At 42.8% G+C, this 14,081-nt stretch overlaps 2 pseudogenes; one reads left to right on the plus strand and one right to left on the minus strand.

Moving 5' to 3' along the window:
• Positions 1-319: 319 nt before the first annotated feature.
• LOC123040273 (disease resistance protein RGA5-like) lies at positions 320-1,291 on the minus strand (annotated as a pseudogene).
• Positions 1,292-3,223: 1,932 nt separating this feature from the next.
• On the plus strand, positions 3,224-11,492 carry LOC123038903 (xaa-Pro dipeptidase-like; annotated as a pseudogene).
• The last annotated feature ends 2,589 nt before the right edge of the window (positions 11,493-14,081 follow it).

Genomic DNA, 14,081 nt, shown 5'->3' on the forward strand with positions numbered 1-14,081 from the left:
ATACTTTAATTGCTTCTCAACTCAAGATACGTGCACATATATATAACAAAAAAATGAGACCAATTCAAAGGTTAATCCTCGTTGGCTTTTCTTTATAGGAGAAACTCCGTGAGCACCCGCGTCAAAGCCGTGACTTGAACTCGGGTGGGTTGACAGCTACCCCAGCTGCCCAGCCAACGGGTCGACGCCCCGTCCTCAACACAGGTCGACGCCCCGTCCTCAACACGCACATATATATAACAGCTAGGCTGCCTAGTTACAAACCGAATCAGCATGGAATACTAATCCTACAAGGTAACTATCTCATGCACTAGCTGGACACAGATACGTACATGTAATCCGATTGGACGTTGGGTTTACTTCCAACAAGCAGGGACACCGTGACAAAGGCGTCGCAATCGAACTGCACTCTGATCTGCTGGTACACGACGTTCGCCAGCGTCGTCTTGCCAAGGCCACCAGCCCCAACAATGGAGACCACCTTCAGTTGACCATCCATGGTAGCCGCGCCTTCTTGCTCCACCAAAAGCCTGCAGAGCTCCGCCCTCGGCCTGCCCACCGCGACGAGCCTCGCCGAATCCTCGTACTCCCTCCGTTCGGAATTACTTGTCACAAAAATTAATGTATCTACAACTAAAATACATTTAGATATATTTATTTCTTCGACCAGTAATTCCGAACAGAGGAGTACATGCCATGCAAGCGAGGGTCGATGTCGATGGTGGTACCCGCAGGCCGCCGGACGGCGGAAACATCGTCGTCAACCTTGTACCTGTCACGGCGGTCAGCGACCTCCTTGACGAGGCCCATGATGCCCCTGATGTCCACGGCGATCCGGTGGCGGACCCGGGCCGTGGTCAGCAGGCTCAGGCACCTGCCGATGAACCCGCTGATCCCCGGATGGTGGAGGTCGACGCGCACCATGAACCTGTCGATGCTGTCTTCCACTCGTAGGAGAGCTCTCTGACTTGCCCTGCCCAGATCCTGACCTGCCTGTCGACCGGCTGCGCCGTCGACGACGATGATACCCTCGCAAGGGCCGCCTGCACGCTCTCCAGCTCGGCTCGGAGGAACATGATCTCGCCCCTCAGGCTCCTCGATCTGCAGCCTGTACTCGTCCGTCAGCACGGCGTCCAGCTTGTGGAGGAGGGCGCTCAGCATCGCCCCCGCCCTGACCTCCATGATCTTGCTCAGAGAAGTATCTCTCTGGATTTTGATTGAGAGATGAGGCTGCGTTAATAAATTCAGGTGCAGCTGGCCGGCTTTGGATTACTTTGACAAGCAACTGATCCTGTCCTGTCATACCATCCTGCAGGCCGGCCGGTTTGGTTTATGTTTTCTTATTGTTTGCCATGTTTCCGTGTCGTTCAAGGATTGGCGTCCCGGTCAATTAGCTTCCGTGGATTTGGTAACTGTCCTCAACCAAATCACCCGTGTTAGACCAGCTTGGAGTACAAGCCAAACCATGGAGAGAGGAAAGCAGGTGCTGACGTCAAATCCTAGCACGGCAAAGGAAATGCAGTGAAAGAAGAAGACTAGGTAGTTGCATAGTCCCTGAAATTTAAAATAAGTGCTTGCTGAGTAAATGGTTGTACAAGTTTCTTAATGAGAAAGGCTTGTAAATTTGTTAGTTGTCACCTCTCTCATGGTCATGGCCCCCTCCTCCTCCACAATATTCACATCTTCCCTCCTCAACCTCTTAAGACAATCTCGTAAGCGGGCAATCGCACATAACTCGATCTGCGCTGCTTATGCGACCAAGAGGAGGAGAGCGCGACACATCGCCCTTACTCCAGATTAGTATGGATGCTTGTTGTTGCATGGGTTGACATTCCAGGGCTTGCTGCTGCACCGTTGGCTGATACTTCTACCTTAGCTTGGTGGAATGAAATCATTTGCCCTTTTGGAGCGAAGGCCTGCTCCACGGCCATCTACACTGGATGGAACATGTGGAAGGAGAGGAATAGGAGGATCTTCGACAACAAACTCTTGCGGGAACACTATCTGCTGGAGCTCATCGAAACTGACATTTTTCAGCCGGCACTCCCCATGCACTGGCTTAGCGACACTGAGAATGCCCCCAGAACCTGAATTAACTTCGAAGGACTAGTTTCTAGTTTCCGTACTCCCTTCCCACCCCCCATGTACTTCTTGACAGACTTTTGTATTTGATTTACTCCTGCTTAATATATCGGCGGCAATGCTGCCATTCTCTAAAAAAAACCTCTTAAGACGATTCATATTTGTTTTCTGTCCGACGCCACCACTGTGTGGAAGTACTTCATGTTTTGATACAGAGAACAGCATGCCTCCTGTTAATCCGCTTTGTAGGCTACACCCATCCCCCTGGACCGTGGCAACACGTTCCTGCGTCTAGCGGCACCACGTTGAAGCGTATTGCGTAGCTTCGTCTCGATCTACAGATCTTCCGCGGAGGAGAAATCATCAAAGAGACGCTTGTTGGAGCGATCGTCTCCCCTATTACCCATGGCCACCACCTCCGCAAAAGAGGAAAGATTGCGGGCGAGGTGGCCAAGATGCTGGATCTCAGATCTGGAAGCAGGGAAGCCAAATGAAGGGTCTAGGGTTCCATGGCGAATCCGGAGCCATTTTATAGAAGGCTGGGAGGATGGTGCTGATGGAAGTCGACCAACAAAACCCAAATATGCTACATTACGGATCACGTACAGATGAAACTGACGGACTGCTCCCACCAGCCAATCACTCTCCCCCTGATTTCCATGGTGTGGGCCCTGCTGCCCCTGGTTTCCAGTTAAACGTTGCCAAGTTAGTGCGTAAGTTAGTTTCCGTAAGATATGTCCATAGGTCTAGCATTGTTGCGAGCAACCCACCCAGGAATTTCTCGAAGCGGTAGCGACATGTTCCTAGACTAGCACGCAGAATGAACTAGTGGCTCAGTTGTAACTCCAGGCGTCGCACCAGGCTCCCCAGAGGTCTTGGTCAAACCAATACTAGCGACCGAGATGGGTTTGGCACCAACACGGCTGGCTGGAACACGATAGGTTGACCAACTGAAACCATGTCCAAGTCCACCCTAATTGCCGGTTCGCGGCGCGGGGCAGGAACACCATCGGATTGAACAATGGGGATGTGGCGTACATCCATGCTAGGAGGGACCAGGCCCGGGGAGCCCACCACCACCTGAGCCAGCCCTGGCAAGCCCATTTGAGAGCACACTTCAACCCTAGCACCCGTGGCGCCAATGTCGAAACCACCTGTGGAGGATGTTTCCTGTATGCCTCAGCCGGATTAGGAGGCAAGACCCAGGGCGCCCCTTCATCTCGTTGCACACACCTGCAAGGCTCCGCCGAGAAAATGACCAAGCAACATCGTTGGCGCCCTTTCGTCCCGTTGCACACACCGGTGACAGAGGGCCTCCCTGGCCCCCCACGCGGCGGAGATCTTGGTTCACCAACATGTCCTGCCTTGCGTCGCGAGGAGCCGTTGTGAGAGCCATCCTCCTCACCATCTTGGCCGAGTACCTTTCTTTTGGACATGATCTCCTTGGAGTACGTGACGTCAGCAAAAACGATGTCTTGTGTAAAATGACACTTCTGACTCTTGATCGATGAGCATAACTTACATGTGCGCGTTTGCAGGGACGAGCGTATGTGTATGCATGATGAACAGTCATCAAAAACTTGCAAGTCGTCCATGCAATGCAAAAGGAAAAGGCATTTTGATTTGACTTGTGCCCTTCTTCTCATCTACTGTATGTTGGCACAGGCCCCGGCCGGCTCGTACGTCCGATACTTTCCGTGGAGGACACGTACGTAAATAGCAGCCGCTGGCTTCCCTTCCGCCAATTGATCCGCGGTGGAGATCGTAGACATGTACTCCCTCCGTTTCTAAATATTTGTTTTTTTAGAATTTTCAAATGAACTATCACATACTGACGTATATAGATAGGACCGCACTATTTAGCACATGTGTGGTAGATAGCAAAACTGTCACACACCTCTTTCTTTCCTTCTAATTACATGCATGCATGCATTAGCATGACTCACTCTCTTTTTTCATCGTGTATTTTCTTTCTCTAATTGCATACATGCACTAGAGGACAAAAAATTGATGTCATGCTAAATTCTCCTTATTCCGAAATTTAAAATGTTTTGCAGTCCAAACCGTCGGTATGATGTAAAACTGTTATCACATAAAAGATTCGTCTCGATAAGATCTTCGAAACTAGATTCCATGTTGCTATGTTTCGACAACTTTTTCTCGAGTCAAAAGTTATCACGCTTGGGCTGTATAAGTTACCACGCCTGTGGTATGTAAGTTATCGTGGTATTTTCACATAAGTTACCGGAACATAAAAATGGTTCTCACACGCTTCTTCACGTGTACATTTATGTATGCACTAGAGGGCAAATAAGTTGATGTCATCATAGAATCTCTTTATTTCGAAAATTCAAAATGTTTTCTAACTCAAACCGTCAGTCTGATGAAACCATTTTCGCATAAAAGATTCATCACGACGAGATCTTCAAAACTAGATCCCATATTGGTATGTTTCGATGAGTTTTTTCGGGTCAGAAGTTATCATGCCTCTACTACATATGTTACCACGCCGGTGGTATGCAAGTTATCGTGCTATGTCGATATAAGTTACCGGGGTTATAATTTTCAACAACTCCCCCCTTGGTAAAAAGATTACCGCATTGTTTGCACGTAAGTTATTGGATATGCGGTTTGTATATTACCGTGCTATTTCACATAAGTTATGAGGGGCATGTTTTTTAACTTGTTTCCCTCCTTGGTCAAAGTTATCATGGTGTTTCTACGTAATTTATCCGGTATGCCATTCGTATATCATCGTGTTATTTTCATATAAGTTACCGGGGTTATATTTGAAAATTAAAAATGTTTTGTAATTCAAACTGTCGGCCCAATTCAAAAATCTAATTTCGCATAAAAAAGTCCATCGCGATTAAGACCTTCAAAACTCAATCTCATGTTGGTATGTTCCAATGACTTTTTTTTGAGAGTCAAAAGCTACCATGCGCAGGCTAATGAAATTATCACGTCATCGTTGTGTATATTATCATGCTATTTGCACAGAAAAGTTACCATGAATGTTTTCAACATTTTTTTCCTCAAGGGTGAAAATTTATCATGGTGTTTTTGAGTAAGTTATCAGATATGTGGAGTGTATGTTACCAAGGTATTTACACATAAGTTAGAGGGGGTATATTTTTAACAACTTTTTTACCGCAGAAAAAAGACTACCATGGTATTTGTACCTAAGTTATTGAGTTTATGGCGTGTATAGTACCATACTATTTACTCAGAAACTACTCAGGATATGTTTTTGCAACAATTTTTTGGCATCGGGTTCAAAGTTACCACATTGTTTATACATATGTCATTGGGTATGCGGTGCATAAATTATCATGATCTTTACAAAAAAATTATCAGGGGTATGTTTTCAATATTATTTTCCCCCAAGGATCAATGTTACCGCGGTGTTCATATATAAGTTATCATAGATGCAATGCATAAATTATCATACTATTTACACAAAAATTACCGAGGTATTTTTCTTCGAATAAAATTCCTCGGTAGAAATTAACATGGTGTTGCAAATAAGCTATTAGGTCTATGGTGCATAAATTAGCATGCTATACACATAAAAGTTACCGGGTATATTTCAAGAATTTTGTTCCAAGGTCCAAAAAATTATCCGGCCTAGGCTGCATAAGTTACCGCACCTACAGTATGTAAAATTACCATCTTGTTTATGCAGATGATACTGGACATGAAAACCTGAACTATTTTCAACATTCCAATGGGGTTTTTTAGGTCACAAGTATCGTCCGATACAACCAATTGTTCCCAATATTGTTTACATGTTGCTTCCAATAAAGCATCATTTGAGTGTGCGGTCTACTTGTGGGTTGTTAGGACCAGAAGTGTGCGCAATTTATGCCGTCTAAGCCCGATTCAGATTGATGAGCACCGATACAGTGGTAAACTTGAACTCAGTGCAGAAATTTACAGAGGTTTGACATTCATTTTCTACTCCCTCTGTCCGAAAATACTTGTCATCAAAATGAATAAAAAGGAATGTATCTAGAACTAAAATACATCTAGATACATTCACTTTTATTCATTTTGATGACAAGTATTTCCGGGCGGAGGGAGTACTATATAAGTAGAGAGAGGAGCGTCAGTGCGTCACCATCGTGCTGGTCAGGGATCCCAAATCAAACTCCCTGAATCTTAATGCTAGTGTTTCAGGCCTTTGTATAGTGGTTTGGTTGGAGCCTTTTGCTGTCCGTCGGTCGTGCAAGTAACTGAAGGAATCTCAGTTAGAAAGCATCTTTATTCATCGTGCATCTATGCACGAAGGCTGTCGACATTGCTCCTACACATGTATATGTGCTACTGGACACAACAGGCGAGTTTAAATATTATGTCTAATATGTGAAGCAAGTAATGAGTAGTTGCAAATATGGTGGAATTGTTACTAATTGTTTTAGTAATCATTTTCGTGTAACATATATGTAAAAGTTGTCACTTGAGGTAACAAACGGATATCGTAATACCAAATCACCTTCCCAGTGCCAACAGTATATGTAGTTTTATGCATTGTTTCTAGATGAAGCTTAGAGAAAAAAAATCTTCAAATTCTTAACTCCATGAACTTCTGGTAGTATGAGATAAAGAATGGAGATAAACATCTTAGTATAGAGTTTCTTAGCGTCTGAATGAACTACTCACTTTATGTAATTTCAGTAGGTCTCTCTTTTCAAGTTCACTTATTTATATGCATAACACTGCCTATTTGTTGACTTCTGTGAATAGATCAGTAGCTATGGAAAGTTATGTAGGATTGTTTTCTTAGGTAGTTAAAAAATAATAGCCCCATGCCTATCGTATATGAGTTTGTTTCGAGTTGGACTATCTTGTGTGCTATATAACTCTATTGCTTATCTTGCAGTTCTACTCTTCATTATGGACATGCGGGAGCTCCAAATGACCAGGTACGCTTTTTATGATGCTTATGGCCTGCAGCTTACTTGTTGGTGTTAGTTTTACTTGCTCGAGCTTGTAAATCGCACCAGCGACAAAATTCAGATTATCTTGTCGATAGCACGAGCTCAAATATCTTAGGAACGATTAGTTTTCAATGCATACTAGCTATTTGGAAAAGGGCATGCTTTATTTTAGTTTCAGGCAGTAGAGTTCATGTATCTTTTTCTTTGTTAACTGCTTTTTCCTTAAGAAAGTATTTGTCAACTGTATAGTTGTTGAGTACCATGAGATCTTGAAATTTGTAAGTTTGATCAATAGTTTTTGCTCTCGTTGTTGTATGTGTTCAGAATTCATGCACATTGGAAAAATGAAAACTGTGACGAAAGGATCACAGGTTAGTTAGTATATCATTGAATTAATGAAATAGCCTATGGCATTCATGAACTGAATGTCGTATGATGTCTGCTACCATTGATTAGCGTGTCAGCAAAAAATAATCTCTAATTGAAGCATGTGCGTGTCAGCATTGGGTGATAATGTTCACAGTGAGAGTTTCAATTTTGTACGAAACTTGTACAGTTGGAGGGGCTAGGGACCATAATTTAGCCAACTTTAATGTTATGTTGGACCAATTAATCAAGTAAGGGAAAGCAATAATACCAAACATACGAAGCAGAGGATAGAAATCGAATGAAGGAATAGCTATGGAGGGTCTTGAAGTATTGTTGTGTGTTCATGGCTTCTTTAGGGGAGGAGTACGCGATTTTGCCTTTTCTCTCTAGACATACTTATATCTAGTATATCTTCAGACGTTGAATGATGGAGACATGGCTCTAATGGACATGGGAGCTGAATACAATTTCTATGGTTCTGACATCACATGTTCATACCCTGTAAGTCATTTGGAATATTCATACTTCTATTTTGAAGTACTTTTTTACAAAAACAATATCAAATTTTGTTATTTATTGTTAAAAGTGTTATTTATACCTTCAGGTCCTTTCCTTTTCACTTCAGTCCAATGATATGTTAGGATTATTTTTATTAAGCAATTTTTTACTGACATCAAATCATAGCTAATGTAATTCTTGCATGGAACTCATTAACCTCGATATAAACTGTCGCAATCTTCCGTTTATCACATTTTAATAGAGTGTTTGTCTTGTAATGTTATCTGAATGAGTTTATGTGTTTTTAGATAAATGGAAAATTAAAAAGAAACCAGACGATTGTATACAATGTAAGTACCCTGGTGGTAAAACTACCCACTTTGCTTTTATTTTTATTTTTTTATTGATGCAAGACTGACTGTATTTCATAGGCTGTCCTTAGGACTCATAATGATGTGATATCACATATGCAGCCTGGAGTAAAATGGATCGATATGCACAAGTAAGAATTCTTTGTCGTCACTTATAGACCATGCAACTTTTAATGTTTTTTTTAGTGTTGTCAAATTGGGTTTCTGAGAAATAATTGTGCTTTAACAGAATACAATTAGCATACAATCATAAGTGTGCTGGATCTAAAGATTATTCACAGTTGTATCCGTGTTGTCAAATTGGGTTCCTGATAAATACTTGGAAGCAAATTTTCAGATCTTTTCGCTTAATGTGTCAATCTGTTTAAGTTTAACCAACTCACATTGTTTCTCCCTCTGTTTGTCTATCATACTGTCTTCAATAAGACCTTCCCCAAAAAAATCATATTGTCTTCAATTGTTTAAGCGTCATATGAACATTTTTGCAGGCTGGCAGAGCAGAGAATACTTGAATCTCTAAAGAAAGAAAATATTATCCATGGGTGCGTGTGAGAGATAATTATTTCTGCTTATTGAATTTCAATATGATAATATGTAAAGCTTGATGCTAACTTATCAGTTGTCCATAACCATTTTTTTCAGTGATATTGGTGACATGATGAATCAAAGGTTGGGCGCTGTTTTCATGCCTCATGGTCTTGGGCACTTACTTGGAATTGACACCCACGATCCCGGAGGCTACCCCGAGGTTAGATTTTGACTATATCAATATCCATGCTTTCATTTTAATCATGCCATACTTACCTCCATTCAACTTAGACTAATGCTTGTTTCTCGACCATAGGGCTTAGAGAGGCCAAAGGAGCCAGGATTGAGATCCTTGCGGACAATAAGAGAACTTAAAGAAGGCATGGTAAGTAATTACCTTTATGATTAATTTATTAACATTTAGTATCACACAACGCTCTTTCTATTTTATGCGCACTTGTTTGAGAAGTTACTAGGATCAAGCTTCACATATTTCAGCTTGTGAATTTATAGTAATAACTCCACAAATTCACAAGCTGTTGTGTTAATATATTCTCTTTTGCACAGGCTAATGAAATTTCTTGTTCCCCATTTCGGTATTCAAACATTTTAATTATTTGTCTCACTTATACATAATCTCATGGATATAATTTAATTGTACATAATCATGTATAGTTAAATTGGTTTTTCTCAGTTTGTGTGTTCTGCTGTCTATGCAATTCACACTTCTGAAAGTTATTCCCTTTTGTGTTCTTGTCAATTATTCATAGGCGAACTACTTTTGTGAAAGCATTGGGCATAAAGGCCCAGAGATCCATTCGGCTTGCCGTCTTTCTACTTGTCATATAATAAACTTAAGAGAAAAGTCCACTTTTCGTCCCTCAATTCTTTGGTCGGCTCACTTTTGGTCCCTCAACTCTAAAACCGGACAGATTGCACCACGAACTCTCGAAACCAGCCATTTTTCGTTCTTGTGGGGTTTCGCTGCCGAGTCAACCCGGTTTTGACCAAGATGTGAACAGCGCTCAGATGAACAGTAAATTCGAAAAAAATAGCAAAAAAACAATAAAATATGAAATTTTATGACATAGAATATACTCAAATGCGCAAGGTGCGTGCCAACTTTTGTTTTTTTTTGCCGCAAGCTCCTCGAACGTCCAAACATGACGAAAATTGGCACACACCTAGCGCACTTGAGTATCTTCGATGTCATAAAATTTCATATTTTTTTATTTGATTAGCTTTTTTTTAATTTACTGTTCATCGGAGCATTGTTCACGTCATGGTCAAAACCGGGTTGACTCGGTAGTGAAACTTCGCAGGGACGAAAAATGGCTGATTTCGAGAGTTTGTGGTGCAACCTGTCCGGCTTTAGAGTTGAGGAACCAGAAATGAGCAGACCAAAGAATTGAGGGACGAAAAGTAGACTTTTCTCTAACCTTAATGGACCCACACTTGCATGTGCACGAGACACTCTCTACTTTGATGGTCTTTAACTTAATAGAAGTTTCCTAACCTAATCTCAAATGTTGTAATGTACCTATCCTCCTATTTTTTTTGTATATTTATGTCAGTAAAAACTGGAGCGAACAAAATGAAGGAAAACATAATTATGTAATGAAACAATAGAAGGACATATTTTGTGCCCCCGTGTTCAGAAGGGTGGGTGGGAATCTAATCTATAGTTATAATAAAACATTTGAGCTCCTGTGGTCTGTATTTCAGGTTATTACGGTCGAGCCAGGCTGTTATTTCATTGGTGCTTTGCTGAGGCATGCCAAGGATGACCCAATTTCCTCAAAGTTCTTGAACTAGGAAAAGATAGAAATGTACAAAAGTTTTGGCGGTGTTCGCATTGAAAGTAATCTGGTATGTCTTGGTTGCTCTTTTCTGATACATAACAATACAACTTAAGAAATGCATTGCACAGTAACGCTTTATATTTTACTGTTGGTGCACTCCTATTTGTAATGGCTAACTTGTAGCACGTAGAAAATAATGCAAATACATTAAATTATATCTGTTTCAATTCATTGATGTCATAAAAAAAATCTGTTTCAAGTCATTACCTGCATATCAGCTCTCTTTGTTTTTCCTTCTTATTATTTTTAATACTTTTGGTTGTGTGCATCCACGATGTCTCAACTTTGGTCTTGATATTGTGTCGTTGTAGAGGCATGGTGTAGTTGGTCATCTTGATTGTTGGTTTCCAAGTAAATCAAACTGTATTGCAAACAACCCCTATTCTAATGCAGATATGTTAACTGCTAGTTCTCTTTCTCGAGTAAAAGTTACAGGAGCTAAACTCAACATCACATCTATTTTATGCTCGTAGTGAAATAGAAGGATTTTCTAGAAGTAAAGTTAGTATAGATTCCACATTATCGATTTCCACGTATATGAATTGTACCGCAAACACCCAATTCTAATGCAGATGTTCTCTTTATCAAAAGTTACATGAGCCAAGCTCAACATTACTTTCTGTAGCATCCACATTGCATTTACCTTTACCTGTTGTTCTTCGTTTCCACACTAATAATGCAGTGTATGATTGCAGTATGTGACGGTGCAAGGATGCAAGAACCTGACAAACTGCCCCCGAGAGACCTGGCAAATCGAAGCGGTAATGGCTGGTGCTCCATGGCCTTCACGCGATGACTGTTCCAGTGCGATAGCAACAGAGAATGGCCTTCCCAAGGCCTAAGCACTTCAATTTGCCATGCTCTTGAGAGAGAGAAAAACATGATAGTGATAATTTTATGAAATATAGGGTGCTTTGATAAACAGCGAGCCTCTCACAAGTTGTTGGTTTGGTTTAAGTTTGATTATAAGTGGCATCTCATATGATCACTTATAGATCCAGTGATGTCAGTCACTTGTAGTGTCTCCTCTATGTGGACTAAAAGGTTCAAAGTTCTTGCAATTGGTTCAACCGTCTCCATTCTGAACCAACAACTCTATTGACATGAAAAATTAAGTGAATGATCTGCAACAATTTGTTTTGTATCATCATAAATATAAACTTCAAGGTCCTTGTGGTTAATTAATATTACGATAGTTTTTATGCATCCCGCAAAAAAGGTAGTTTTTATGCTGGGTTTGTTGCACAAAGTTTAAAACTTATGAATCTTGATGTAATTTTTTACATGAAAAACTCTCAAATTCATAATGTTATAAACGTTTAATGTCATATGTTTGACCTCTTCGATATAATTTTGCAAAGTCCCACATCTTAACCTATGTTTTCGGACCTTCTCCAAGGGAACAACATATGCTTTTTTGTTGTATCCGATTAGATTAGGAAATTAATTTAAGATAATGAACCACCCTAGAACCATATGCAGATAATTAAAAACCATCAGACTGAATGACTTGCGATGTCTATGCCCACAAGAAATCCCGAAGCCCATTAATCGTAATGGAACTCTATGCAATGTATCCAAGTTGTACGATTTCAAATGGGTAGGGGAGCGTTCCGCCTTAGAGGGAAGCAATCACGAAAGCGGGGTCGAGGAAGTGTAAGCGAGAATCTTGGCTTGAGTAACAAAAACACTGGTGAGAATCGCATGCCCCCTAAAACCCAAACCCAAGGTTTCCTCTGCAAGGTTCGTCCACGGAGGGTGAGGCCTATTCATACCAGTTCTTTTGATGGCTTCTACAATAAGCTCCAGCCACCTACTCAGCTTATACTAGAAACCTATCCAACTTATTCTAGAAGCTCATCCATTTTTTAAGAAGCCTACTAGTCAAAGTTTGGCTTCTCCAAAAATTGTTTGATTGGGCTTCTAGAATAAGCTTAAAAAGCTATCAAAAGAATTGGCAACAAGGAAGTTAGATTGTGTGATCCTCCTACCTTTTCGAGTTCCCTAGTATTATCATTATTTGCCACACAAATGCAGATTGAGATTGAGGAAATTAAGTTAATTAAATTTGTGTTTGTGTGTTAGGTTAGATGACGTACAAGTTCGGCCATAGAGGTGTGCGCGCGCGCTAGACCTGGCCATCCTTCGGGCCGGGCCAGGCCTGACCAAGCCCGAGGTAGAAAGCTCAGGCCCGAGCCCGACCCGGCCCGACCATCAGGCCTACTTTTCAGGCCCAAGCCCGGCCTGTCACAGCAAAAAAAAACACCGGGCCTCAAGCCTCGGGCCGGGCCTATTCAGTAAATGGCAGAAATAGCGGGCCCATGCCCGGCCTGACCTAGTTTTTGGGCTCAAAACTAGGCCCGGGCCCGGTCCGAGCTTTTTCTGGCCGGGCGGTCCATGGCCAGGACTAGTGCGCGCACACGTGCCCATGTGTGTCTGTGTGTGGCACGCCCCAACCCTTCAACCATAGCTAGAGGGAGCGGGCATCTCAGACTCCGATGTTACGGGAGTTCCCCCACTTCCTTGACTACTCCGGCAGTGACAGGGGAGGAGAACTATGTGACCTTACCTGAATGTGTTCGGTGTGGATCGTGTCGGGCGTGGCCACATATAAAGCACATAACCGAGCAGGCCAAGTGTCAGGTTGTTTTAATGCGGACGCTGGAGTGGATTTTTCGGTCGCCGCGCCTGTTTAATGTCGGCATGCGAATGTGGTAGATACTTGTCTCGCTCCGTCCAGTCACTTCTCTTCGGCATTGAACAGGCGTGAAGAGTGGGATGCGGCGCCGGCGGCGCTGTCGGCCGGCGCCGCTCCAATACCGGCTCCAATGACCAGTTGAGTCCGTTCTGCCCGGCATGAATGCGGTGCGGAGAGGAGAGGTGCGGCCATGCGAGAGAGGCCGCGAGCACGGGAGATATTTTGGGTAGGAACAAGGTGTCAGACGTGTACGTGGCGGCGGTTCGAACGACCGCAAACTTTCCTTGGTTTGCGTCTGGTTTGCCAGATTTCGGACAACTAGATTCGTCCACCGACCGGTAGGGTACCAAGTTGGATGGCAAAGTGTGTCCGAACAGTTTGATCCAGATGTTTGCGGACACGGAACGGGGAGGACGGTAGCCGCTGCTCTGGCTGGACCTCAACACGAGCTGCGCGTCGCCAGTGCCTGCTCTCAGCATCATCTCTCGCAGCGGGTGGCCACGGCGCCACATCAGGAGGTCACTTCTGATTCTGAATGGAATTTTTGTCTCCTCTATTTGAGTAACAAAGCGCATGCCTCCGATTTCGTGCGGAGACAGGCTCAAATCGCGGTGGCAGCAAACTGGCCAAGGAGAGGAATGGCTTCATTCACGATTCATGAACGGCGGCTGAAGCTTCAGAAGCTCGGTTCACAATGGCGGCTGAAGCTTCCGAAGAAAGTCCAGAGGATTTG

This window comes from Triticum aestivum, chromosome 2B (assembly GCF_018294505.1).
Source record: "Triticum aestivum cultivar Chinese Spring chromosome 2B, IWGSC CS RefSeq v2.1, whole genome shotgun sequence".
Lineage (NCBI taxonomy): Eukaryota > Viridiplantae > Streptophyta > Magnoliopsida > Poales > Poaceae > Triticum > Triticum aestivum.